The 24547-nt window shown below is 44.7% G+C and overlaps 1 pseudogene; it reads left to right on the forward strand.

Annotated features, from left to right (window-relative positions):
- The first annotated feature begins 220 nt into the window (after nucleotides 1-220).
- Nucleotides 221-1163, forward strand: LOC134644526 (olfactory receptor 13C2-like; annotated as a pseudogene).
- The last annotated feature ends 23384 nt before the right edge of the window (nucleotides 1164-24547 follow it).

Raw genomic sequence — 24547 nt, forward strand, 5'->3', positions numbered from 1 at the left:
AGACTTGCGTGATACACTGTCTGTCCTTGGAAGCTGAAGGTGCTCCGTGACAGAGTTCAGGTTCAGATTTCTTTATGAACAGCAGACGCAACAGGGGTTGAATACGGGTATATTTTTGTTTTTTGTTCGTTTGTTCTTGCTTTGGATTTTTACTAGTTTTACAAGTGGGGTTTTTTTTATGTTGTTTGTATGTTTTTATATTTTATCTTTGAAAAAATTCATGGATGAAGAGTTAAATGTTACATATCTAACTCTGGACTGGTACACAGAAATTAACAAGTACAGATATGTTTTCTTTTTCATTATGTTTACATTATATATTCTAATAATCTGCACTAATTCTACTATTCTGTATCTCATCTGGATTCATAAAAACCTCCATGAGCCTATGTACATTTTCATTGCAGCTTTGCTACTTAACTCTGTTCTTTACAGCACAACTATTTACCCAAAACTTCTGATTGACTTTTTATCTGAAAAACAAGTCACATCATATTTAGCCTGTCTCTTTCAGTTTTTTATGTTTTACACTCTAGGTTGTTCAGAGTTCCTTCTGTTGGCTGCTATGGCCTATGACAGATATGTGGCTATATGTAAACCTCTACAATATCAAACTATCATGAGAAAAACCACTGTGAGTATTTTCCTGGTCATAGCTTGGCTTGTACCTGCTTGTCATATTGCTGTACTAGCAATAGCAAGTGCTGAAGCTAAATTGTGTGACTCTAATATAAAAGGAATATTTTGTAATAATGCAGTTTACACTCTTCAGTGTGAAAGATCAAGATTAATTACCATCTTTGGTGTGGTTGCTTTGGTAGATCTCTCAATACTTCCTATGCTGTTTATAGTTTTCACATACACAAAAATATTTATAGTTTCTCATCGAAGTTGTAAAGAAATTAGGAAGAAGGCTGCAGAGACTTGTTTACCTCATATGTTAGTTTTAATTGGTTACTCTATTTTTTTTTGTGTATGATGTAAGCATAGCACGTGTGAAATCAGATTTTCCAAAAACCACACGCATAATAATGACTGTACAAATAATGCTCTATCATCCTTTGTTTAATCCACTTATATATGGGCTAAAAATGAAGGAAATTTCTAAACACCTAAAAAAGCTGCTTTCTCAGGCCAAAATCTTTCCTTGTATTAAAACTTAATGCTAAAGTGAAGTACTTTTGTCTGTAATGAGTTTTGTGCAGTTATTCAAAACACTTTTAATTCTGCATAATCAAATCATTCCAACTTTCAGTCAGAACATTTTTATTATATTGTATCTGGGGAAGCATTTGTTGTTGAAATGCAACAAAAAATGTTTATAAAGTCAACTGTAATTATTCTGCAGTAATTCTACTATTACACGTTTGGATTTACTAAAATCTCCATGTACCTGGGTTTTTTTATTATTTTGTTTTTCATTTCAGACACATTTAAATTTAATTTCATCTGATTTAGCTTCTCTTTGTCGTTGTTTTATTTATTTGTTACCGCCCGGCTCAGCTAGGCATGTAAGGTGATAACACAAGAGACTGCTCTGGTCAGTGTCAGAGGTGCGAGCTTTGTTAATAGTCGCTAACACAAAACATACACAACTGAAAACCGGCAGCGGCAAAGATGGGACCAATATGGAAAAGAAATAGTAAAAACTTATAAAAGACTTGCATAAGATGTGGCCTACTTCATATAGTGAATCATATAAGGCTTATATGATTTACTCATGAAAGTGGCCACTTTCTCATTACTTTCATATATTGTTTTAGTAAGTATCCAAAACATACAAGTTTAATTCATATAATTTTTCAAGGGATCTTATATCTGTTTTCACTCTTGTATGATTTTCATACAAGTTTCACACAAGACAGATACAAACTTTATAAGATTTATATATATCTTTTCCATATGGGGAGTAATGTGTAGGGAAATAGCCAGTGCACTTTCCATCACTAACACTTTAGTCACATACATTAAACAAAATCACAATCAGAGTCTCTGGAGGCGACCGAGAGGGGGGGGGGGGGGGGGGGGGCAGCTGGCAGCCTCCGCACCTCACAAAGATGCCTCCCCTTACTTGGCACGTCATCCTCCTTATATAGCTGCACCGAACCTTGTTGTCCACGCCATTGGCTCACTTCTTAACCCTGAAGGCTGAGGCAGCCACTCCTCAGCGAGCCCACACCTGCAGAGGCGTCGTTACTAGAGCCCACCTCCTTGTGCTCCGACTTGGCTGTAACACCCCTCCCCTTAAAATCCGACTTATACAGATGCAAAACAAACAATATGGAAATCACATTTTATACAAGGCATAGTAGATTACAGTCGGGCCAGCCGATCTGCTAGTATATTTTCAGACCCCTTTTTGTGTCTTATATCTAAACTGTATTCCTGCAGCATCAAGGCCCAGGGCATAAGGCGCTGGTTGTGATTGAACATGTGTGCCAAGAACACAAGAGGGTTATGGTCAGCAAAAACCTCAATAGGTAACGAACTGGACATTAGGTAGACATGGAAATGTCAGTGCAGCCTGAGCCAGACGGGTGAAATACCTGGTGTAGGTGAGCCACATGCTCCTCCCAGGTGCCGGTATAAACAACAAGGTCATCCAAGTAAGCTGTGCAGTTCAGAACATCCCCTAGGACTGTGTTTACTAGCCTCTAGAACGTTGCGGGAGCATTACACATCCCAAACACCATCACAGTATATTGCAAAAACTCATCAGCTGACGCAAGGTCAGTGAGAGGCACCTGCCAATAACCTTTGAGCAAATCTAGCTTAGTAACATAAGCAACAGCACTAATACTATCAATACAATCTTCAACCCATGGGAGAGGATATGAGTCAGCTACCGTGACCGCGCTTACTTTTCTAAAATCTGTAATAAAGCGAGGAGACCCGTCAGACTTTTGGTTCCACAATATACGGTGAGCTCCATGGGCTCTGGCTAGGTACAGCCAAGAGGTACACAACCTCTTGTTTAATTATGGCACGCTTAAGGGGGCTGGTGTGGTACGGGTGCTGTTTAATCGGCTTGGCGTGCTGGACATCAATATCATGCCTCAATGCTATAGTGCAGGTTGGTATGTCTCCGAACGCACAGTTAAACTCCACCCCCTCTGCATTCCTCGGGGTCCATTGCAGCATGAGAATAGTGTTCGACAATATTGGCTTGCTGCTTGCTCGTGACCTCCTCAACACTTACCAATCTGTTGAAACACCTCCGCAACTTTTCATCCGCTACCTGGGCCCGCAGCTAGCTGCTCTAGGTTCACCAGAAGCACTGCGTCTTCCTCAGATGAGCTAGGCTCCTCAAGGTGCACTCGAGCCGGGGCTGTCACACTACTGTCCGCTTTTGGGGGTGTGACATCCCCCACAGAGAGCGGGGGCATTAGTACAGACTTACGGTGCGTTCACACCGAACGCGATGGGCGCGGGCGAAAACGCCCCAAACGCCCCTAATTTGACGCGTGCACATTCGCACCTCAACGCGTGTCCAACAGAAATCCATCGCGCCTCAAAATTGCATCGTCTCACGCGCGTGAACCGGAAATGTGGGAGGAATGTGGGAGGAAGTTGTGCCAGACGGTATCTTTGCTAGATGGCAGCTGCCGAGCTAGCGCTTGAAGAGAGAGTCTCCCTTCTCTATTTACTGTGGAGAGCAGAGCAGCGGCGTTAAGGACGTCCTCGCCGTACCTGGGTCCGGTCCTCCAGAGGCATGAGCAGTTTGATGAGTTTCACCACTTGCCCCAAGAGCTGCGCCTGGATGACGGCGATGACAGCGATATCACGGTCTTTCCCTCGCCCAGTGTGAGGAGCTGCTGTCCCGCGTCGGTCCCAGGATCGCCCGCCTAGACACCAACTACAGGCGCTCAATCCCACCTGCAGCGCACCTGTCCATCTGCCTGAGGTTAGTAAAAGTGTTTAATACGGTAGTCCTTTATTGATACCTGTGCTAATATATGCTAAACCATCCGTTTATACATTGCTAACATGGATGTGCTATGCTAACAGTGAATGCCGTCGGTGTTTACTGAAAGCAAACTGTGGTACGGAGACGACTGTTTATAATATTTCTAGTGATACTTGAAAGGTCTCATCAAGTCCCAATTTAATTCGATTTATGCTGTTATCAGTGTTAGCAATGATAGCATGGCTGTGGTGTCTATCAGTGTATTCTCTCGGTGTTTGCTGATATCAAACTGTGGTATGAGGCCCACTGTTGGTAATCTTTGTAGTGATACTCACTCCTTTTTTTTTATTTAGACCTGGTTTAATTCTGGTATAGTTGAATATTTGTATATAATCCCTGCAGCTGTCATACTCTATAACAGGGGTCACCAGCCTTTCTTAAAACTGAGAGCTAGATAAAATTGTGAACAGTTTGGTTCATCTTTAGTTAGATTATGCTAGATAGAATCATATATCTTGATAAGCTGTCTTATCACAGGTTAATTTTTCAAAAATATTAACAATGATTTAAGCAAGGAAAGGGCCACATGTCAACATACAACTCTTTATTTCTGTTAATGTCTTACTTCATTCCTACCTGACTGACATGTTGAGGAATTATGAGTGATTGGCTCACTGTAGTGGTAAAAGTTGCTACCAATCAAATTATGATATGTTAAAGTTAAAACAAAACACAACTGTTTTATATTATATCTAATATATATTATGTAATTATCCTTGTAATTACAAAATGTTGTATGTAAGATTTATGTTTTGTAATTTAAATCTGACATCACAAAAGTATTTTGGAATTTGAATAATGTATTTTGTAACTGCAGTACACATAATACTAATTTTGAACAACTTTGTCCAGCTTCCTTGCCACCGGGGACTCCTTCAGGACCATCGCGTTCAGTTTCAGAGTCGGTGTGTCCACGGTGTGCCAGATCACCCTCCAGGTAGCGATGGCCATCTGGGACTGTCTAGTGGACGACTTCATGGCTGTGCCTTCACCTGGAGACTGGCGGTCCATCACAGAGGGATTCCAGGAGCGCTGGAACTTCCCTCTCTGCTGTGGAGCTCTGGATGGGAAGCACGTCCAGACAAAGGCACCCCATATATCATATAGGAGACACACACATTGATATACACTAAATATTTATTTCATGTCTTTTTTTGTGGTGCCCAAATTTATGCACCTGCTTGATTTTGTTTAAACAATTATTGCACACTTTTTGTAATTCCAGTAAACTTCTTTTCACTTCTCAAATATCAAGGTGTGTGTCTCCTTTATGATATTTAACTGACATTTTTTATTGTAACAACCAACGATTTATACAGGAAAATACTGGCTATTATCAAGGTTGCCCAAACTTTTGCATCCCACTGTATTAGTATATTTTGTCATTAGTATAATATGAAATAAATTCTACATGTGTCAAGTCGTGTGCCAACATTTGCTGTGTAGTAGAACTGAGACATTAGTCATTATAAAAATTTATTTGAAATAATATTACAATTCTCAAACAGAAAAACATTAAACATAAATATATAAAATATAAGTATTTACAGAGAGACAGGAATAAAAAGGACCCAGCTGCTCTCCAGAGCAGGAACAAGGCTGAGGAGGAAATGCTCCATTGGAGACTGGCGTGGCCTCTTCAGGGACACCAGGATGGCCAGCTCCACCACCGATGGACCGTCCTGGGACCCGTCCCTCATCTGCCTCGGAGCTGTCCTCCTCTCTGGGCCTGTAAAACAGCACAAAACACAAAGAAATGAGAAGGCTGCTACTAGATTTTCATTTCAACATTGAAAAAACAAAACACAGGATATAATCGGATTGGTTGTAGACATTTAGTAAAGTGATCACAAGGGAATCCCACCGAGTAAAAAGCTATCAGTGTGTGCTGTACATCTGATGCTACAATTGCATAGGCGAAACACGCGTATGCACAAAATGCAACACAAAAACTCACGCGCGTGGTTTTTTCCGCGAGTCAAACGCGCCCCACGCGCTACACTGACGCGCGTTTCACGAGTTTTGGCGTTTTTGCGACGCAAATCTGCTTCCGAATTTTCGCCGGACGCGCAATCGCGTGTCATCTCGCTCTTTCCATTGACTTACATGTAAACCTGACGCTCTGCCCGCCTCTATCGCGTTCGGTGTGAACACACCGTTAGACAGTACTAATGCCCCCTGGGCTTCTACGGGCCTGGGCTTGCGTGACAGCGCAGGCTGGATACAGCCCGGGCAGCATTGATTCACTGGAAACGGTTTGTTCATAGGGGTTATCTACCACCTCCAGATTAGGGCGTACTAAACCACCCGCTATATCATTCCCCAGTAACACATCCGTTCCCTCTATTAGCAAAGCCAGAGACAGTGCAACAGGGAAAAACCCTTTGACCAGCACGGATTTTCTGAAAATCCAGTGCACTGGACGAGGAGCATAGCCCATCTCTACTCCACGTAACATTACATTAACCCCACGCTCACTCTCAGCAGAAAATGGCAAAACGCTAGTGAGCACAATAGTTTGCGAACCTCCTGTGTCCCGCAATATACGCACAGGCACCAACTCTTCAGGGGACGCATTTAGGGACACTGACCCAGGGCTCTAGAGTGCGACCAATTTGATCGCAAATGCGACCAATTTTTTCAATGGTGTGACCAAAAAAAATCCTTGGTTGCACCGGTGCGACCAACTCTTCCAGTAAAAAGAAAAAAAGGCTCAGCAACTCTGAAAGTCTCCGTGTGGTTAACAACTGACACACATCATGCCCCTATGGTGTGTCCCAATCATAGCTAGTAAGTGGCGGGACCTCTATGATTAGCCATGGTCCTGTAGTTGTCCCGCAGTCCTTTGTGTGTACGCTTGAAAGTGCAGGTGGAAGAGGGAGGTGAGTAGCTTGACTATCGATTCATTAAATCCTGAATTGAATTTTAAATATAAATGTAGGCCATTTTGCCAGAAATGCCAGAATCTCAGGCTAAAGCTCACAAAACTATTTCAACAACCACCAAGCAGTAAATGAAAGCAGGTAAACGCATTCCACACAAAGACGTAAACACAGAGTGGACCCGACGCATCAGAATCAGCTTTCTCTTTCTCAGCTTTCTCACCCTAGACGGATACGCCGTTGGGGCTGAAAGCAGACAGCTCATTGAATCTGATGCGTCGGCGGGTCCGTGCTTTGTGTTTAGGTCTCTTTTGCACTAGATTCTGCCCTGCAAGTTTTGTCTATCTCCAACCAAAATTCACTGAACCAGCAGCAAAAGAAGATCCAAACTACGCTTCATATATGATCAATGTCATCATTTATTCTGTCTTACTTTGGGTGTTTTGCTTTCACCACGATAAAATCACACTTCCTGCACAGCTCTCTCTCTCTCTCTGTATGTACTTCAAAAACATTTTCCAATCTCTAATCTTTGTTTTTTCGGCATTATTCATTTGCTTATTTATTTTTCTTTAAGTTAAATGTCCTCAGACAAGAAAGCCTAATTTCTGCTGTTCAGTACTAAAGAAATTTATACTTTTTAAAATTATGCTAAATTGCTGAATATTTTTAAGGTTATCTGCTATAAAAAGCCTGGCCAGGAAAATCTCCTTCATGTTTTTCTGTGTTTTATTCTCAGTTACTTTGACACAAAGGCATCTGCTGTGATGCTCACAATTCTGATGAAGTCTCACGCGTATCAGTACTGATAAATGATCAGAATTATAATATTTCTGACTGTCTGAGGCAAAACTGAATTGATTCGAATTGGGACCTCATGAATCGGAATCGAATGGATTATAGAAATCAGCGATGATACCCAGCCCTAGTGAGTAGCCTAGGCCTGACAGAAGTGGATGTAGCTGTGGGTAATAAGAAAAGATGAAAGAAACTATTGATAAATTTTTTGTTAAGTTAAGGCCTGATCCGTTTGAAATTCATAGCCAGTGTATCCAGAAAACACATTTTATGCTGCGATAATTGCACTGCCCAAGTGTCCCTTCTCCCCACTGCCTTTCAGCAGCAGGCAGCACCAAACAGGTCGTCAGAGGAGGCAGATATGATGATGAAGTTTAACATTAACTACAATATTGCCAAAGAGTGCCAAAGCACTTTAAGCACGAGCACTTTTTCAGTAACTTATCTTTCTTGTAGAAATGTGCTTCAAATAAAGAACTTTGTGTCCGGACCAACGGACCAAACTTCAGTCAGGAGAACAACTGAGATCATCCATCCACAATAGGAAGTTAGTCATTAATGTAAGATAAGATAACCTTTATTAGTCCCACACCTGGGAAATTTGTTTTGTTACAGCAGAAAGTGGACAGTGCAAAATTACATAGCAAAAATTTGAAAAACACTGGAACAACATATACTGCAACAACATGGGAATAGAGCAGCTGCGAGAGAATTCAACATTAATGAATCAATTGTACTTAAGTAGAGGAAGCAAGAAGAATGAGATAAGTTTGACTTATCTGACTGTTTTGTTTCGTTTAATGCGCCTTATAATCCGGTGTGCCTTATGTATGAAAACAGACCCGTTTGTCGACAATGCGCCTTATAGTCCGAAAAATACGGTAACCTACAGAAGCAGTAGCGCTATCCAGAAAAAGGCAGCAGAGACCTGCTTACATCACCTGTTTGTTTTAATTATTTTTACTACTTTGTGTGGTTATGATTCATTATAGGTCGATTAGAATTAGATTTTCCAAAAGCTGCACAATTAATAACGACTTTACAAGTGGTTTTGTATAACCCTCTCTTTAATCCATTTATATATGGTCTGAAAATGAAAGAAATCTCTAAACACCTAAAAAGGTTGTTTTGTCATGTCAGATGTAGCTAAGTAATAATAATTTGTCATGTAATGGAGAGACAGTAAAAAAGTGACTTTTCTATTTCTCCATCTTGTATCCTATCAAAATTTGGTAGTACTCTTCTGCTAACAGTGATTATAATTAAAATAGTTTCCTAACGTCTCAGTGTAAAGGTGATATAAAGAGATTGGGGTGGGGGTTACTGGAGTTAAAATTGTTTTTAGCAACAATAAAATGTTTTTTTTTTGTGATCAACATTTTATTGATTTACAACAGGGTTCGGGAGCGAGAGTGAGGGTACAGACATATTCAGCATCATTATAAACTGCAGTAACAAAGCAACATTGGCCACAAGGCAAAGAAGAAAAGAAAAAAAAGACAGTGGAAATACAAATAATAATATGTACACAAAGTTGCAATAAGTTATTGCCTCTTCCAACACGTAATATTGTAAGTAAGTAAGTAAGTAAAGTTTATTTATATAGCACCTTTCACAGACATATGTCACAAAGTGCTTTACAAGGTAAAAACATAATACGGTCATAAAATACATCATAAAAACCCTGGTCTAATTAAAAGCTTTTCGAAATAAAAATGTCTTTAGCTGCTTTTTGAAGGTCTCCACTGAGTCCAAACCCCGTAGAAATAGGGGAAGTGCATTCCACAGTCTGGGTGCAACAGCTTGGAAAGATCGGTCCCCTCGGGTTTTAAAACGAGTGTGGGGGACCACTAAAAGGTTTTGGTTTGATGACCTCAGGTTACGAGTGGAGGTATGTGTACGAATCAAATCAGCAATGTAGGGGGGGGGGGGGCTGTCTCTGTAATGCTCTAAAAGTTAACACTAGAATTTTAAAATGGAACCTGAATCTGATTGGTAGCCAGTGCAGCGACTTGAAAACAGGGGTCATATGAGCACCCTTGTTCGAGCGGGTCAGTAGCCTCGCTGCAGAGTTTTGAACAAACTGTAGGCGGGCTAGCGCTTTCATGTTTAGACAAGTAAACAGGCTGTTACAGTAGTCAAGTCTTGTAGAGATAAAAGCATGTATTATCATCTCGAGTTCACTTGTTGACACGATGGATCTAAGTTTAGAAATGTTCCTCAAGTGAAAAAAGCAGGTTCTTACTATCTGATTTAAATGTCCCTCCAAAGAAAAAGCTTCATCAAAAATAACACCCAGGTTTCTAAGGTTATGTTTCTGTGAGGAACCTAAGTCACCCAGTCGCTGTTAAATAGCAGGTATTGCACTGTCTGGTGCAATAATCAAAGTTTCTGTTTTGGCCGGGTTTAGCTGTAAGCAATTATTGTTCAACCATTGTTTAATGTTGGTTAAACAGTCAATCAGATTGGAGAGCTTATGAGCTTCAGCAGGCTTAAAAGAATAATATAGCTGGATATCGTCAGCAAAAAGATGATAAGATACTTCAGGAAACTGCTGTATTATCTGACTTAAAGGAAGAATGTATATTAAAAACAGAATAGGTCCCAGCACAGAGCCCTGAGGAACTCCACACAACAACTCTGTAGAATCCGACATGATCTGGTTTGCAGACACACTAAAACTCCTTTCAGATATATAAGATGAAAACCAGTCTAGAACAGAGCCAGACATCCCAACCAGGTCTCTCAGTCTGTTTGATATTGGATGAGAAGATTTTCCAAGCTTCGACAAATGTGGGTCAAGCTTTATTAAATCTTGCAGTGTTATGTTCGAAATTAACAATACAGAGAAGACATTGCATCCAGGATGTGAATCCAGCAAACAGCATTTTGCATTGAATTTGTTTGAATGAGATGTCAGAGGTATCATTAAGGAGGCAAAGACCAGGACTAGGAATGTAAAAAACTTCAAGTACATCAGATATTGTTACATATGTGACAGTAATATGTAGCCTGTAGTTTCATCTGAAATCTCTTATAGGGTGTAATATATGTTCTGTGGATGGTTTTGAAATGAATTAGTTGATGAGCAAAGTTCCTAGAAGTCAAACTTAGATTAGACCATACTGTATCCCAATCTATATTAACCTGTAGTTCTCTAGGGCTTGTATATCAAAAATCTTAGACCCACGGCCTTCCAGTTCAAAATTAGCACAGGTTCACTCAGATTCACGCTCACTGATCTACTAGGTTTGGAAAGGAGAATGGCAGTAGCAGACTCTGTAAGAGTAAATAAGACCTCCAACCTACACAACACATAGGACCACAGATTTATGAAACAGAAGTTTCAGAAGTTTGAGCTTTATGTAAAGATTTTGTTCAGTTCCATTTGGCTTATTATTACAGTAGGAATATTTTCAAGTAAAATAAATAACTCAAACACACCACCAAAATAATTTTAACAACCAAATTGGATGAAAAACCAGGAAAAAAGCAATATTCCAACTCCCCCAAAGAAAAGGAAAAAACAAGAAAATGTGGTACCACTTCACTATCTACTGGTTATCAACCTTCAATTTCTGATGACGTCAGTTTCATTCAGTTATCAGTTTATCATGGGCCCAAGAACAAAAAACAACCTGAGTCTTAGGCGGAGAAAAGTAGCAAAGAAATTAAAAAGGTGGTTCTTAGGTGGAATCCCTTTTGGTTTTTGTGTTCCTACCACCCTCCTGGTATGGCAAACATCCATATGTCAACATCCTGACTCACAGAAGGCACCGACAACAGCAATCCTGGAGCATGGAGATTTCCTTGCTGTTCTTTTTCCTCTGAACCACACCTTCACGCACGTAGCTGCAGGTGATGCATTCAGGGTGTTAATATCAACACTTCACCGAGTTCTTTTGATTCCTGTACATTCCAACAAGGGCAAGCCCAGAAATTACATTACCAGATGAGAAGCTAAGATGCATTCAAGGAAACCCGTATTTCTGAGTGCTGTAAATCTTACCAGGGCTACACACTCCCCCTCTAGACTGCATGAGTCCCTGCATGCATACCTGCCCCTACAGATACAGACACGTGTGAAGTAGCAGCTCATAAAGCCTGAAAGAACAAACTGATGGCTCCCCCAGCTCATCATAGGTGAGTTTCCGAGGCGGACGTCTCTCCCTAGCAGAGCGCCTGACACTTGTGTTCTTAGACTCTGGACTCTCAGGTGCTACATTGTCGGTGTCTGCCACTACAGGGTCTGTGGTGATGAGATCTGTGTCCTCTCTAACAGGTCGGATAGGTGTCATATCAGGATGAGCAATATCAATAACACTATGGTCTGGGACCTTACAGTGTGAAGTAGGATTTGTAACTGAACCACTACTCTCAGAGCTGACAAGAGGAGTTCCTGGTTGAAGCTCGTGGGTAGGTCTCTCAGGTAAGTGTGTGGAATTTTGGGACACAAAAGAAGGGGTGTTTGGGTTTAATACCCTGGAAACTGGATGAGGCTCATTGAAGCCTCCTTCCCTCTGTAGCAAAGGACCCCTAGTGATGATTTCTGGCACCCATGTGCCTCATCACTCTACAAATCGTCCTCCTAACAATCAGCATCCCCTTGCACATGTTTTGTTGTTTTGGCCCTCAGTCAAACCCGCATGGCAAAAGACGGTCTCTATGCAACGTACGGTATGGCTCTTCCCCTGTTTCAGGTTTGACTACATAAACAGAACTGTCTCTATTCCATCTGACAACAACATGGATTCCATTCTGTTTCCCCCTGATTTTCACGTTTCTCACTAAGACGCTGTCCCCCTCTAAGAGTTCAGCTGCCCTGATGTCCTTGTCAAGCCTAGCCTTGTTCTTCTCTCCCATCTTCTGGGCACTTTTAGCAGCTAATGAGCAGCTCTTTTGTAGGTGTTGACGACAGCCCTTGACATACTCTGAGTGGGTCTTGTGGTTAGACATATCAGAGTGGATTCCCAGGACAAGATCAATTGGCAGTCTGGGCTTCCTACCAAACATGAGTTCATAAGGCGAATATCCCCTTGTACTGTTTCTTGTGCAATTGTATGCGTGGACCAAAGGTTTCACAAAATCCCTCCAATGGTATTTGTCTCTCTCTTCCAGGGTCCCTAGCATAATAAGGAGAGTCCAGTTAAACCGTTCCACTGGGTTTCCCCTGGGATGGTACGGCATGGTACGGACTTTGTCTGCTCCTATCCGTGTGCAGAGTTCTCTGATCGTCTTAGACTTGTAGCCGGATGAGCTACTTGCCTCTCTTTTCCTTTCTCTCTCTCTCTCTCTCGCTTGCTCTACTACTCGCGCTCCCTCTTCTTTATTTCGTGCCTGGTTTAATTGGGAACCCACCTGTACGTGATTGCAGAGCGGCGCCGGTCAGTATAAGGGTAAGCCGTTCTCCTTCCGGGATATTCCTTCCGTGCTTCTGGTAAAACGCAGCAGTAAATGCTGGCACACCGTTAAGGATTAATCCTGCTCTGAGGGCCTCTGGATGTCTGGAGCCTGGATCTCCTCCATACCCGCTTCATGCCCTGGAGGACGGGGCTATGGCTCCCCACACCCTCTAGCAGATCATTACACGAAGGAACCTTTTAAATACAAGCGCGCTCATGCTCTGAGGTGTACACACGGGTGCTCACAGACACAAACGACACCCTTTTTGGCTCCTACCTCAAGCACACTGTGTGTTGTCGATCCTACGTGCTGCACAATAATATTCAATATTTAGTATTTACTGTTATATTCATATATGAGGGATATATATATATATATATATAGATAGATATAGATAGATATATATAGATATATATCTAGATATATATATGAGGGACTGTTTCCGTTCTACTGTGTGGGACAACCTTTGCAGCCCTTTGAAGGATGACCTCAACAGCATCACAGACTGCATTACGGATTACATGAACTTCTGTGTGGACAACACCGTACCCATCATAAAGGTACGGTGTTTTTCTAACAACAAGCCATGGATAAATCCTGAAATAAAGGCTCTCCTCAAGGAGAAGAAAAGAATCTTTAGATCTGGAGACAAACAGGAGCTGAGAGCTGTCCAGAAGAAGTTGAAATGGAAGATAAGGCAAGAGAAGGAAAACTACAGGAGGAAGATGGAAAAGCAGCTGCAACAGGACAACATCAGAGGGGTTTGGAACAGCCTGAAGACAATCTCAGGACAAAAAACAATCCCCCAGGCTGCAGGAGACTTGGGGTGGGTGAATGACCTAAATAAATATGTGGAAGACCTCCTGCGTGGTACCGGTACCAAAGACCTCCCATCCCAAGGACCTCAGCAGCTACAGGCCGGTAGCCCTGACATCACATCTGATGAAGATACTCGAGAGGTTGGTTCTAAACCATCTGCGACCCCTGGTGAGGTCTTCATTGGATCCGCTGCAGTTTGCTTACCAGCCTGGCATCGGGGTGGAGGACGCCATCATCTACCTCCTGCACCGAGCTTTGACTCACCTGAAGAAGCCTGGAAGCACTGTGAGGATCATGTTCTTTGATTTCTCCAGTGCTTTCAACACCATCCAGCCACGACTTCTGAGGGACAAGTTGGAGCTATCGGGAGTGGACCAACACATGTCCCAGTGGATACTGGACTACCTCACAGAACGTCCACAGTATGTCAGGACACAGGGCTGTGTCTCTGATACGCTGGTCTGCAGTACGGGGGCCCCACAGGGAACTGTGCTGGCACCGTTCCTCTTTACTTTCTACACAGCAGACTTCTCCATCAACTCCCCACGCTGCCACCTACAGAAGTTCTGTCATGATCCTGGGCCATGTTGGCCCAGCAGTCTTAGTTTTCATGTTTTGGGTTTTGTTCTTTATTTATGCCTTGGTTTCTAGGTTGCTCTGTTAAGATGTCCCTTATTTGATTACCCCCTGTGTGCTCCTCTGTGTATCTGTAGACCCCCGTTTCCCCTCCTTGTGTTTTATTCCATGTTTCCCCTGCCCGCTATGCCTGTGCTCTCCCTCTCCTCTTGTCTGCACCTCTGTGTACTTCCTGTTTTACTTTGACAGTCTCCCGTCGGTGTTATGTTTACTCCTGCCCTGTCTCGTTACGATTATCTGTGTCAGCTGTGTTCCCCGTGTGCTCCCTCTTCCCTCGTTTACCCTCTGTGTATTTATGTCCGCGTCTCCCACAGTTCAGTGTCGCGTTCCCCCTCATGACTGTGTGCCCCTCCGTGTGTTTCCTCGTAAGTCAGTTCCTTAGTATTTCCCAGTTTAGTTTCATGTTATTTTGTATCGCTGTTATCTTTTGTCAGCAATAAAGCTGTATTTTGAGTTCAGTCCTGTTTTCCCGTGAGTTTGCGTTTGGGTCCTCATCCTGCCTACACACAGCCTAACCATGACAGAAGAACGCGACCCTACATGGACCCAGCAGCTGACAATCCCTCCGCTGAGCTCCAGGCAGATTTGATTTACATGGTGGAGTATCATTGCCAAGAGTGGGTAGCGCTGCCAGTTCCAGAATACCAGGAGTTGTTAGCCACCCATTTACAGAGGATGGTGTCCGGACTCCCATGGCTATTCGGCGCGCTACACCCCCACATCCAGGACTTCCTCGTCTCCACCGTACGCATCCGCCCAGAGCTGCTGCTCCAGTATGAGGAGCCGGAGGACGTTCAGCCCGGTCCGCTGGAGGATTCGCGGCCCTGCTCGTCTCCTCCCCCTTCTCGGCGAAAACGGCGTTCACGCCGCCGTCGCGCCAGTACAGCTGAGCAGGCGTCACCCGTGGGTGAGAGTGACTGTGCGTCACACACTCAGCCCAAACGTTCTGAACCTGGACTTCATGACTTATCCACCACCGTGAGTAGCACTGTTTGGCCCTCCATGGATATTGTGTTGCCTAACTCAGACAATTCTGCCACTTTGTGTTTGGACTCTAGAGACACTATACAGCGAGGCACCTCCGTGTCAGATTATTCACCAGTTGCTCTCGCTAGTAATCGTAGTGTTTTTGAGCCCTCAGATTCTTGTAATGCTCGCGGTGATCTCCCCGAGTTAGCCAATATGGATGTTTCACCGGTAGAGTTAGCTGAACCAAAGACTGTTATTCCACACCAGACTCACCTACATACTGCTACCAGCATTGTAGCCCCGCAGAACTGTTTTACTCAGCCTGTACATTCAGAGGTCTCCCAGTCTGAGCTCAGCCACACACCACCACCATCATTAGCTCTAGATCAGTGGTTCTTAACCTGGGTTCGATCGAACCCTAGGGGTTCGGTGAGCCGGTCTCAGGGGTTCGGCAGAGCCTCCACCGCAGAGGTCACAGAGGTCCAGACACACCCGAATTATCGTGTAAATTTGTGATGACACGCCCCCTTCTGGCCATCACTGGCTGCAGACTGTCATGCTACACTGCTTGGCCAATCAGGGCTGCGGGGAATGTAGCGCGCGCAGTAGTCAACAGGTGAATGTAGTGGTAGTACTTCGTGTGATTTATTTTAACATTTTAATCCATACTAACTATGTCGGGCAAAAGAAGAAAGTGGTCGGACGAATATGTACAGTATGGATTCACATGTATCACGGAACGTGATGGGAGTGAGCGTCCTATCTGCATGATTTGCAACGCCAAGTTGAGCAACTGTAGTCTCGCACCGGCAAAACTAAAGGAACACTTCTTGAAGCTGCATGGAGACGGGGAATACAAGAACACAACACTTGCTGAGTTCAAGGTGAAGAGAGCCAGATTCGGTGAAAGGCCCACTCTGCCTGCTCTTGGATTTGTAGCCGTTAACAAACCGATCCTCACAGCATCGTACGAAGTTGCTTACCTGATCGCAAAGCAGGGCAAGCCACACACCATTGGTGAAACACTCGTGAAACCAGTTGCGTTAAAGATGGCAAATCTGATTCTCGGAACAGCGGCCGAAGGTAAATTATCCCAAATTCCTCTTTCAAATGACACCGTCAGCGACAGAATAGAAGACATGAGTAAAGACATCTTGGCTCAAGTAGTCGCTGATCTGATTTCAAGCCCGGCAAAATTCAGCCTTCAGCTCGATGAGAGCACAGACGTTGCTAATCTAAGCCAGCTTACTGTTTTTGTGGACTATGTGAAAGATGACATGATAAAAGAAGATTTTTTATTTTGTAAGCCTCTTACAACAACAACTAAGGCAGCCGATGTGAAGAAGCTTGTGGATGACTTCTTCAGAGACAACAATCTTTCATGGGACATGGTTTCTGCAGTTTGTACGGACGGAGCTCCAGTCATGCTAGGAAGAAACTCTGGCTTTGGTGCGCTAGTAAAAGCCGATGCACCACACATCATTGTGACTCATTGTATTTTGCACAGGCATGCATTGGCAACAAAAAACTTTCCTCCAACAATGGCAGAAGTATTAAAAACTGTGGTGGAATGTGTGAACTATGTGCGAAATAGTGCTCTGAGGCACCGCATTTTCAGCGCATTTCAGCTAAGAAAGCCCTGGATTTTTTTATACCATTTGTTACAACATATCTTTGCGAGCAATCCTTTTCGACGATGCTGGACATAAAAACGAAGAAAAGGAACAGACTTTTCTGTGAAAATGACATGAGACTGGCACTTGCCAAGGTGAAGCCACGCATATCTGAACTGGTCTCTCAAAGGCAACAGCAGAAGTCACACTGATTTGCAGGTATGTAATTTCTTGTAAGTTCATGCATTGTGTTGGTTTTGTTCTTTGAACAAGGTGATGTTCATGCACGGATCATTTTGTGCACCAGTAAAAAAACATATCTATGTCTTGAATTTGAAAAAAAAAAAATTTCACTAAAGAGGGGTTCGGTGAATGCGCATATGAAACTGGTGGGGTTCGGTGTCTCCAACAAGGTTAAGAACCACTGCTCTAGATAAAACGGTGCATGCTGAGGAGCACAAACCATCCGAGACTGTGTGTTCTGTAGCTGATGCTACCTCTAGTGACTGCTTCATGTTCCAGCCTGTTTTGTCTTTAGACATGGTTGATATTTCACAGCCAATCCCTCAACCAGCTATTGCTCTCTCAGCTCCCCAAAGAGTTACTGAGAATGAGACCTGTGTTGCTGAGCAAGCCAATTTAACGTCTACTCCTAGCATTCTGCCTGAGCCAGGTGACACAGAGACTATTAGCCATTCCTCTGCTATGAACAGTTTAATCTTTAAACCAGCTCTTATATCTGTGACTCCCAGTGTTGCTCCGTCAGTTTCTCAGGCTGTGGTTTTTTCTGTGCCACAACTTGAAAATGTTAACTCGGACGTTACCTGTGTAACCTCACCTTCTCCCGTGCCTGCTAAGCATGAGACTGTTTCTGTTTTTCCTTGTGGACTCCTTGAAACTGTGTATTCAATGCCTGCTAAGGTTAAGAGCCGCAAGGTTTCATCTGCTATACATAGACTGGCAAAGGAATTTAGTTTGAGCACCGCAGAGCTGGTTGCACAGGTTAACTTTTCTGTTCCCCGGTCATGTCGGTTTAACTCTGTGCGCCATGCTTTTCGGCCAAGTTTCATGGACTCTGTGTGTACTACGTCTCGGGCTACATCCTGTACAACTGTATGTAGTGTTGCTTCACACCCAGGTTATCCAGACACTACTTGTGTGAATTCCCCAGTACCTGTGACTGCTCCTGAACTCACTCTTCCTAAGACTGTTAACTATAAGCTAGACAGCTTAAGAACAGCAGAGTTGCTGAAACCAGCCTGCCATAAGTCTCTGATTGCTAGTACTGTGTTCGGCACCATTAACCTAGTTTACCCAGTGACTGTTACTGTTCCTGTGTTTCGCTCTCCACCTCCAGTTCCTGTACCCAGGGCAGCTCGGGCCCAGCTTTCCCTCGCACCTGTATCAGTTCCTCGGGTGAGGGTGGCTGAGGTCCAGCTGGTCCCTGCTTCTGTCCCCAGCCTGGCAGAGGCTCCGTTCATCCCGGCACCCGTACCTGCTCCTCGGGTGGGGTTGATGGACACCCAGCCGTTGCCTGCACCTGTTCCGGTTCCCCGGGTGAGATCAGCTGTGACCCTGCCGACTCCTGCACCCGTCTCAGTTCCTCGGGTGGGAGCGGCAGAGGTCCGGCTAGCTCCTGCACCTACACCGGCCCCCAGGGTAAAGGCAGCCAGAGCCCAGCTCGTCCCTGCACCCGTATCTGTTCCTCGGGTGGGGATGGCTGGTGTTCGGCCCGGCCCAGCACCCGTTCCTGTTCCGCGGAGGAGAGCAGCCAAGAGTCAGTCACCTTCTCCATCACAAGATCAACTACCTGCTGTCAACCATCATCTCAATCACTACTACAACCCGTGCTTTTGTCCATGGTTCCATCATTAACTCTGTCACCAGCTCAGTTAGTAGCTCAGCAACCCCTTCAGACACTGCCAACCTCAGCTGGAAGCCTTTGTGAGCTTTCTCTGCCAGCTGAGGACTGCGTGGTACTGACAAACTTTGGACAGACTGTTTGCCCTGCACAGCCCCAGCCGTTGCATCCCAAGCCGACTGCGTGCCCTGTGCAGCTACTGTTAGCGTCCGCTGAGCCAGAGGTCTCCGCACCTGCTGGCTCTGCATCTGCCTCTCCTTCGCCTGGTCCGGCCTATGCTTCGCCTTCAACGTCGCCTGGTCCTGTGGCTGCCATGCCACTGTCTGGTCCTGCCTCGTTTGATCCTATGCCCACCAAGCCTCGACCAGTACGCCCGACACTTGGTAGCCGCCGCCGTCTTCCACGCGGCCGGCCTCCGGACCCGCTCTGTAGCCGCCGCCGTCTTCCACGCGGCCGGCCACCGGACCTTGTTCCCTCCATCCTGGTCCCGCGCCTCCCGCCCTGGGTGGGTTGTTTTCTGTTTTTCTTGTGTTTTGGTTCTCGGGTTTGGGCTGTCGGGAGCCAGCCCTTGAGGGGGGGGGGGGGGTTATGTCATGATCCTGGGCCATGTTGGCCCAGCAGTCTTAGTTTTCGTGTTTTGGGTTTTGTTCTTTATTTATGCCTTGGTTTCTAGGTTGCTCTGTTAAGATGTCCCTTATTTGATTACCCCCTGTGTGCTCCTCTGTGTATCTGTAGACCCCCGTTTCCCCTCCTTGTGTTTTATTCCATGTTTCCCCTGCCCGCTATGCCTGTGCTCTCCCTCTCCTCTTGTCTGCACCTCTGTGTACTTCCTGTTTTACTTTGACAGTCTCCCGTCGGTGTTATGTTTACTCCTGCCCTGTCTCGTTACGATTATCTGTGTCAGCTGTGTTCCCCGTGTGCTCCCTCTTCCCTCGTTTACCCTCTGTGTATTCATGTCCGCGTCTCCCTCAGTTCAGTGTCGCGTTCCCCCTCATGACTGTGTGCCCCTCCGTGTGTTTCCTCGTACTAAGTCAGTTCCTTAGTATTTCCCAGTTTAGTTTCATGTTATTTTGTATCGCTGTTATCTTTTGTCAGCAATAAAGCTGTATTTTGAGTTCAGTCCTGTTTTCCCGTGAGTTTGCGTTTGGGTCCTCATCCTGCCTACACACAGCCTAACCATGACAAGTTCTCTGACGACTCTGCGATAGTCGGCCTCATCACAAGTGAGGACGACTCAGAGTACAGACAGTGGACTCTGGACTTTGTGGACTGGTGCCAGCAGAACCACCTGCTGATCAACGCCGGGAAAACCAATGAGTTGGTGGTGGACTTCCGGAGACGCAGACCCACTACACTGACACCGGTGAACATCCAGGGAGTGGACATTGAGATAGTGGACTCGTATAGGTACCTGGGTGTTCACCTGAATAATAAACTGGACTGGAGCCACAACACTGATGCTCTGTACAGGAAGGGTCAGAGCAGACTCTACCTGCTGAGGCGGCTGAGATCATTTGGAGTCCAGGGAGCGCTTTTAAAGACCTTCTATGACTCTGTGGTGGCATCCGTCATTTTTTACAGTGTGGTATGTTGGAGCAGCAGTTTATTGACAGCTGAGAGGAAGAGGCTGAATAAACTCATTAGGAAGGCCAGCTCTGTTCTGGGATGCACCCTGGACTCAGTGCAGGTGGTGGAAGCCAGAAGGACTCTGGCCAAAATAACATCTCTGATGGACAGAGTCTCCCGCCCCGTGCATGTAAATGTTGCTGAACTGCAGAGCTCCTTCAGTGACAGACTGCTGCATCCTAGATGCATGACGGAGCGTTTCCGCAGGTCCTTCCTCCCTGCAGCTGTCAGACTGTACAATCAAAACTGCTCCCAACAGACATACATCAGTGCTGCAACAACTTCTACTGTTATAACTGCACATTACTTTTTCTCAGCTTATATATACACGAACTTATTGTAAGTTACATGTCTACTTTTTAATGCACAGGTACAATACACAATCTGCACTTTTCTAATTATTCTAAATATTCTTAACTATTTAAACATCTTTCAGTATCCTGCTCTGTTTGCACACTATCTGTACGCTAATTTTAACAACTGTACTGTACTCTGCTCTGGTAACTATTGTCCATGATGTAAATATGTAAAAATTGTGTTTTCTGTTCTGTGTCCTGTTCTTTTTGTATATGTGTGGTTTTTTGCTGTTGATACAACCAAATTTCCCCTTGTGGGACAATTAAAGGATTATTCTATTCTATTCTATTCTATTCACATAGATCATCGCGATGATGTTGTTTATTATATTGCTCTCTTTTTTTTTTGCTTGTTTTCTCTTCTTAACAGGTGTTAAGGGTCCGAAATTGGTGGAGAGTACAAAACCAGGACAGTCCAGAAGATTTGGGTCAAAGCAATCTTTATTGAAGTTCACGCGCGGGAAGACAATCACTGCATACATCAGCAAGGGTCTTCGCCAAAATTATACTTCAGATTGCTTTTATATCATCAGAGTATTATGACGCCCCCTCTTGCGTTTACAATCACATAATTTGCATGTACAGAACATTTATGTATTTTAAGAATTAACTGCAGACACAGGAGTTCCCCTTTTGGCATCTTCTTCCAAAGAAGGCAATAAACTCAGGCCTCTGTGGTCTCCAGGGGCTGGTCTTCTCCACTCGTCACCTGTTGTCAAGACAGAACCTCCAGTGCAGTATGTTAACTGAGTGCCTTCAGGCCTCTTCTTAAATCTGTTTCTAAGTTATATATAATGTATATATGTGTTTTGTAAGCATGTGTGCAATCTTTCTTAAGCTCCCCACTTCCTTACCAATGTATCACCCAGACATCGCGCTGAATGAAGCTTGTAACCTTTATTTACCTGGGAAAGCTTCAACTCTTTAAGACCATGGAGCTGCATTGTGTGTAAAGATATAACAATATAAAATGGTTATGACTGCACCTGTGAGAGATTAATATGGTGTCAGTATGTTTAAATGTTTCAAGGCCAACTTAAAGCTATAAGCTGTGTGATTAATGCTATTGGCAAGGCTATGAAATATATTGTAATAATGAAGCAATTTCCTTTGATTCTCACAATCCTCCTTTTGACCTCTTGCCACAAGAGGTCACCACACCGTGTGCTGTGTCACTCCTCGGCCCCCTCAGTCGTTTCTACGTCCATTAATGGCATCATAGACACCGGGGTCACCACCCCGGGGTCCACTGCCCTCGTAATTACCTTTTCCAACAATCCTCTGACACAAGGAATGAGACAGCATCCGCAGGTGACCAAAATCCCTAGAAAAGCAGATACAGATAACATGGCAGACATTACAAACCCTTTCCACTGGCCAAACACGGATGTCATCCAGCCCTCAAAGGGATTCTCAATTCCAGAATCTTCATGCATGGTTCTTGACAGCGTTTTAAGACCTTCCAGAGCTCGGGTAACTGAGCCATCTGGGGCAGTATTATTAGGAATGAAAGTACAACACAGGTCACCAAACATAGCACAGACCCCTCCCCTCTCGGCCAGAACCATGTCGAGAGCGAGTCTGTTTTGGACCCCCATTAATGAGGTCGGGCCCAACTGCTCCGCCACTCCCTCAAAGGCATCCCTGGTCAGGTTTGAGAGTCTCAGCAGGTTATAATGGACATAATTTATTCTATCCACATTCTTGTTTGGGGTCACTGGAAAAAGAGCAGAAATGATTGGTAAGTTTTCAAAACCAGCTGCTACTTGATCTGCCAGTTTATACTCGTTAGGAACTCCCCTGGGCACTCCTATGGAGTCGATCCAGGTGGGTGAATTCATCCTAGGATCATATACATGTGTCCCCTTACCCAATACATGTCGCTTACGTCTGGCTGCCAGTGTGCGTGTGTTACTCTGGGGAATTGCTGTCACTCTGTTGCCGATTAATATCAGTTGAGCACCCAACCTTACCATTGCACAGGTCCCGACACTTCCCATTGGAACACGGACCAAAAGAGTTCTTTCCCCACAATAATAGTACAACCCACTTCTTGCCCATGTACCTATTACTGTGTTTGAGTCATTCTTTGCATTGGTGGTTCTTCCTGTGAGCGTCGTAGCGCACCAGCTGGGATCGATATCTCCCAGCTTGTATTTCACTTTGTCTGTGGAGAACTTAAAGCAAGTATAGTTATCTTTCTTGGGTCTAAATGGTCCTACCTTTGTACCTTTATCAATAGGCGGGAAGAGGCTGGCCAATATTGAACAATTGCCAGTACTCACCGCTTCTCTTGTGATTTGTAGCATGCAGTCATATCCCCATTTGTCCTCTGGATACAGTGGAGCGGGTTCTGTAAACAAGCGCGGCCTAGCTGAAGCACAAGCAACACAGTTAGATACATCTTGTTCTTTTGCATTTTGAGCCACCCAGTCCAGCCACAGGTTACTGTCACTGAAACCGGTGGCGCGTTCAATTAAGTCCTGAGGCTTCAACCTGGTGTAGTCCACAATCAGGACTCGCCGCTTTTGCTCCTCACGGGCAACAGTTAACGACCCGTTTCCCCAATCCCCTGTACTATTTATGACCGGAGGGTTGGGCTTTGGGTTTACTAAATTCACTCTAATCACACCTGTCGGGTCTGTCCCTGAAACATCTACCCCAATCACCAGGTAGAACACGCCTCCCGGACTATTTGACCTGGGCAAAGAGCTCCATGGTCCCAGAGAGAGGGTGATAGGGTTCTGTGAGGCAGAAAAGTCCCTCTGGATGGCTATCCCTTTCAATCCTTCAGGAACGTGTGGCTCCCACTTCACTCCAGTCCAGGCTACCACCTTGCTCCACCCAGGAATGCACCAGTGCCCTGCGGTATAAGACGCTAGCACTGGGCGGATTCCCCGGCTGGAGTGAGGGTTCCCTCCCCGGGTACAAATATCCGGGTGACTGCAGATCCACACGTCATATCCCCTCCAGCTGCTGTTTGCGCCTTTGCAGTTAATCACTTCACACAAATCAAAAGAGTATGAACTCGTGGACCCTTTAACGTAGTCCAATTCCATGCCATTATAAGCGCTGAGACACCCATCCCTTTTACCTGATACCTCTCGTTTGGGTCTCTGTAACGGCCCCATTTCAGTGTTCTGTTTTTCAGTCGGTGGAGGGCTGGGCTGACCTCCGTGCTCGGGTGGGCTGTTCCAGGCTATCTGCCAAAAATACACAAAAATACATATTAGCAAAAGTAATACTATCTTATATAACAACCATGTGGTTGTGAGGAGCATTTTTACCAATTTTCTCTCCTCACGCCTCCTGCTACGTGCCTGTATGTCAAATGCGTGCATGTTGTCGTGTGAAACTTATACTTCTTTTATCAAAATATATTTATTTAAGTGCTTTCCTCTTTTTTTTTTTTTTTTTTTTTTAATGTGTTACCACTCCCTTGCGTTGGCGTGGGGATCTCCTCCTTTGCTGGTCTTCTTGCTTCGGCCTCCCAGGCAGACTACTGTTCGGCCCGTTGCACGGGGGAGAGGATTTATTCTGCCTCTGGCTGTCGTCAGCCCCCGTGTTCGGTGGAGCTAGGTCGCTGTCCACCAGGCTCTCGTCTGCTGCAGCACACT

Source organism: Pelmatolapia mariae, linkage group LG16_19, assembly GCF_036321145.2.
Source record: "Pelmatolapia mariae isolate MD_Pm_ZW linkage group LG16_19, Pm_UMD_F_2, whole genome shotgun sequence".
In the NCBI taxonomy this organism is placed as follows: domain Eukaryota; kingdom Metazoa; phylum Chordata; class Actinopteri; order Cichliformes; family Cichlidae; genus Pelmatolapia; species Pelmatolapia mariae.